The following is a 4,928-nucleotide window of genomic DNA, read 5'->3' on the forward strand; positions in this document are numbered from 1 at the left end:
TACTTCAGTGCATGTTTTCATCTTCACTTAGGTTCCATGAAGCCCCTTTCATCTGGTGACCTGAGAGCTGTGACCAATGACGCGGACAGCATAGGAAACAGAACTGTAACTTTTACGGTTATAAGTTCCCCTAGACTCGGGAGGCTGGTGCGAGTCAATTCTGACAACAGCACAGAGGATGTTTCCGTGTTTACGCAGAATCTGGTGAGTCCTGAGGTCCGTGCAGCTGGGCAGGGCTGGGTGGCTCTGCAGGGTGGCCCCTCGCTTGTCTTCATCCTGTTAAGCCCAGCCGACGCGCCCCTTTGCCCAGGCAATGACCATTTCAGCTGTGCTGGTTTTCAAACCAAACACTTTGTAGCGAGCACAGCATGACACAATTGTCAGAAAACTCTAAGCAACTTCAAACTCTGTGTCTAATAAATGAAAAGGAATCCTTTTATCACGAAGACAGATTTCAAAGGAAACCCAAAGCGGAGGCGCAGGAGTAAATTCCGCAGGATATGTCATATTTTACATATGATTTAATATGTAAAATTATATACATTACTTAGCATAGTATAGTTATACGTATACACATAAATCTGTATGTGTGTGTATCTAATCTGTATCCAGAACCATCTGTTTTAAACTTCACTAGCTTTCTACCACCACCACCATCCACATACCTTTTTATTTAAATGGATAAGCCTTCAAGCCTTTTGATATGTATTTTTTTTTTCTTTTGCATCCTAGGAATGTGACTGACTGTGATACGTGATTTCATTTTCTAAAAGTCTATGTTCCCAAATGGTCTTCTTGAATATAACTAATTCTTGCTTTTTCCATTCTTAAACATTGTGTACACAGATTTGATCGATGATTTGGCTGTGGCTTTACATTCTAAGGAATAAAAACACTCCAAAGTCAAATTTAGAGACATAGTAAGAGTGAACCACATGTCTGCCTTTAACCTTCATGCCATTTCTCTCCTATGTGATGTAGCAAAGTTGAATTTGGCTTTGGCCTTGCAGCTGCCTTTGGGATGCATTTAAGGGCGCAGACCATGAGGCTAGCAAAAGCTCTGAGTGTAGCACTGAAAAAGAGGAAGTATGAATTCTCTAGTTTACAGCTGCCCTCTGGAGGAAGAAAAAATAAATTAGGTCGAAAACTAAATTCCGTGAGGAACTTAATGTGTCCGAAGGCATCAAAACCTGCCCAGGGTCAGTTTGCATTTTGAATAATGACAAGAATGGTATCAGCTCTATAAAGATGCCTTGGCTCTAACCCTAGTTCTTGAAAAAACAAAACCCACTTTTTTAGATGGTGACCATTTCAAGCATGAGTTTCCACTAGTTTTCATTGCAAATATATACTGTTTTAGATGAATCTGGTCTCCTAAGCTGTAGTGAATATGGTAGCCAGCATCCACTAGTTATGCTGTAGTAACAGGTAACTCCCAAATCTCAATGACTTACAATAACAGAGTTGATTTCTCCCTTATCCTGTGTATGGGCTGTGGGGTGGCTGTGGGTCTGCTCTCCATCTCTCCTTCATTCCAGGACCCAAGGTCAAAGGGCAGCCCCTCTCTTGGGCAGTGGCTGTATTTACTGCAGAGGAAAAAGAAGTGAGGGTAGAACCACATGATGACTCTTCAAGTTGTGCTCAGATGTGCCATGTGTCACTTAGGCTCACATCTCACTGACTAAAGAAAGTCACACTAGCAAACCTGATGTCATGGGGTTGGGGAAGGACAGTCAGTCATCTCACAGAGAGGAGGCCCTGAATAACTGGAACAACAGAACAGTCTACCACAGCGGGCTAGCCTGGTAATCTGAACCCACTGTTTGTAATACCTTTTCCTATGAAAACAAACCGCTTTTATAATACAACACACTTATAAACAGGAACTAAAACCCCAAACTAGTTATAAGGCTCTGGGGCAGGCAGTAAAAGTCTTGATCGATTAAAATCCAATTATTTTAAGATTTTATTTTTCCTCTCATTATTCCTTCCACTTTAAGAACCAAGAGGCAAGTGTCAAGGAAAGGCATTAGCAATGGCAGGTGGTCGCTGGGGCAAGTGAGGTGTTAGATTGGGGCTCAGGGCTGTAAGGGACCTGCAAAGGGGTGTCTGGGACCAGGAGCCTTGGGCCCAACTGTTGGTCTTTCCTGTGGAGACAGGGGCAGGCTGGTCTGGAAGCACAGCCTGGGAAGTGCCACAAGTCAGGTGTGGTGAGATAGGAGCTTCATTCTTCTCGAATGGACCAGGTGAGTGGCTCTTCTCAACACACAAGGCCTTTTCCTCTCCAAGTCCAGCACCCACCCTGCCAGCAGCGCAGCCTAGTGCTTTTGTCTCGGAGGACAAAGGCAAGCTCCTTTTATTGTATCTAAGGCACCAAACTGTATATCAGGTCTTTTATGCAAGTATACTCCTAGACGTGACAATTCCTGTGTCGGAAAGCAATATCTAAGATATATGTAGATGCTGTAGAAATTCAGCTCAGTGACCCACACTCTCTGTGCCTGTGGTGTGTGAGTGTGAGGCAAACACCTCACTTAGGAATCGGGCGCCCTGTTGCTGCTTCTTGATCTTCTGCTGACTGCTCGTGGCTGAGGACAAGTCCCTTGGCCTCTAACATCAGACCTGGATTAGCTCTGTGAGTTAGAGCAAATTAAATATCTTTTAAACCCCAGTTTCCTCATCTGTAAAATGAGGAAAACAGTAGTGATCATAATTGAAGCCATTTTGAACATTCGTCACGTCCCACATGCCGTCCTAAACTTGCTTCTTTACTACTCATCATCTCACCTTACAGGCTGGGATCCTAAAGCACGGGGACGTTCAGCAATCTGCCCACAGTTACACAGCCCAGGAGCAGCAGAACCTGGATTTGACCCAGGGCTTCTGACACTAGGTCATGCTCCCCTCTACCAGGCTGTCCTTTCTTCTAGGAGCTTGTGTATGGATTAACATGGATTGTGGGTACAAAATGCCTAGCACACTGCTCCACATGCAGCAGACATGAGCTAAATGCTAGCTAAGGCTGTTACTATCTTTTTGTTCTTAGAAATGTGAGAGGTTCCTTGCGTCTCCCAGTAGCCAAAAGACTGGTTTCACAGGGGAAGGCAATTTTTCTGGGACACCAGAATTGGCTGCCATGTTTATCCTAATGTGCTACAATGATTTAATGAATTGAAATGAGGTCATTAGAAGAGGGTGACATTTGCCTGTCACCCCGTAACCCAACTACCCTTTCCCTTTGGGGAAGAGCCCCCTGGTGTTCTGGAACACACTTCCCTGAGTGATGATGAGAGCAGGGGGCTGAGGAAATGTCAGGTCCTCCTGCCTAGATGGAGCACTTCGACCTTGAGCAGACCAGAGGTTGGAAGGCAGAATGAGGACCCGGGGCTGGGGACAGGGTCCGAAGATCCCACCCCAGCGGCCAGAAGGAGGAGGACCCAGTGGAAGGGCTCCTCCCCAGAGCAGCTGCTGTGGCAAAGTTGAGGTGGGTCTGGCAGGACATGTTTGACTAAATGTCTATGAATAAATGTCATTGAAATACCCTGACTACTCTTCCGCTTCAGTAGTCACAAAACACATCAATAATGCGGGGAGAGGAGAGAGTATGCTGAGGAAACTCTGTAAAGCTAGAAACCAAAGTGCTAACTCTGAATCTTTCCGTGTGCATGTGTTTCTGAGTATGAAAATAACATGTGCTATTATCAAAATAAAATTAGAAGACATTAAAGCAGTACATTAATGTTGGGGGAAAAAGCAGGGCATCGTCAATAAATTCAGTACAATTGACATTAATCTGAAGACATTCCCATTTTGTTTAGGCTTGTGTGTTCAAAAATGCAGTTTTATTTGTGACTTGGGAAGAGGAAGAAACTTATTATTCATCTTCCTGGCTTTCCCATTTCCAGATCCTCTCTCCTTTTTCATGTGCAAATGGAATGTAAATCTTTTCCTAAAATCTGCAATTTTATGGCCTCTGTCAAATAGGACCCTGGTTGACTCTGAGCCATTTCATCATGGCTCAGATTGACTACCCAGCAGCTCCAGAACAATTTGGGACATAAAAGAAGTGGTAGAGACAGACTTTGGAGGTGAGGAGATAATCACAACCTTTTCTCTAAAATTATTTACCGAAGACATTTATTGAGCATGTATTTCGTGCTTTGATCAGCCCTCTTCAGTCTGGTTGGTGAAAAGAGATATGACTCAAGCAGGAATCAAGTTCAATTGTAGAAGGAGTTCAGAACTATTCAGCCATGTTCATGTCATCAAATGGCTTCAATTGCTTTTTGGCTTTCTTCACCAGTTTTTCTTTTTCTTTTTTTTAAGATTTTATTTATTTATTTGAGAGAGAGAGAATGAGAGAGAGAGCACATGAGAGGGGGGAGGGTCAGAGGGAGAAGCAGACTCCCTGCCGAGCAGGGAGCCCGATGCGGGACTCGATCCAGGGACTCCAGGATCATGACCTGAGCCGAAGGCAGTCGCTTAACCAACTGAGCCACCCAGGCGCCCTCTTCACCAGTTTTTCTAATTTCAAATTTTCTAATTTCAGTTAGCCACTGCTAAATGTCCAATTGGGAGAATGTTTTAGGCAGTTGATGGTTGAGTTTGCTTTCACATCTTTACCTTAAAGGACGAAATGGTTTCCAGACAAAGCCGTTGTATCATTTTGCACATAAATCATCTTGCTTTTCCAGTGGATAAATAAAAATGACCATTTTAATCAGTGACTCTGGATGGCTATAGCTTGTGAAAGAAATCTAGAAATTATGCTTAATATCATATGCTGGAGGTAGGAGTAATTGAAGGGATACATTTGTTATGTTATAGCTCAAAATATTTTCTTATCCCAGAATAAATTCACTATTATTTAAACCATACCATGTCAACCTACCAAGATAATCAAGTAACAGTCTTGTTTTTCACCATCA

The 4,928-nt window shown here is 43.4% G+C and overlaps 1 long non-coding RNA gene across 1 annotated transcript in view; it reads left to right on the plus strand.

Annotated features, from left to right (window-relative positions):
• The window catches only part of LOC110586627, a 4,289-nt gene extending 285 nt beyond the window's left edge, over positions 1–4,004 (plus strand). The window contains exons 2-3 of the long non-coding RNA XR_002480714.1: positions 32–204; positions 3,985–4,004. This is a non-coding gene — a long non-coding RNA (uncharacterized LOC110586627). The remainder of the gene's footprint in view (positions 1–31; positions 205–3,984) is intronic.
• Positions 4,005–4,928: the final 924 nt, after the last annotated feature.

The sequence above is a fragment of the Neomonachus schauinslandi genome, chromosome 7 (assembly GCF_002201575.2).
Source record: "Neomonachus schauinslandi chromosome 7, ASM220157v2, whole genome shotgun sequence".
NCBI classification, from domain to species: Eukaryota; Metazoa; Chordata; class Mammalia; order Carnivora; family Phocidae; genus Neomonachus; species Neomonachus schauinslandi.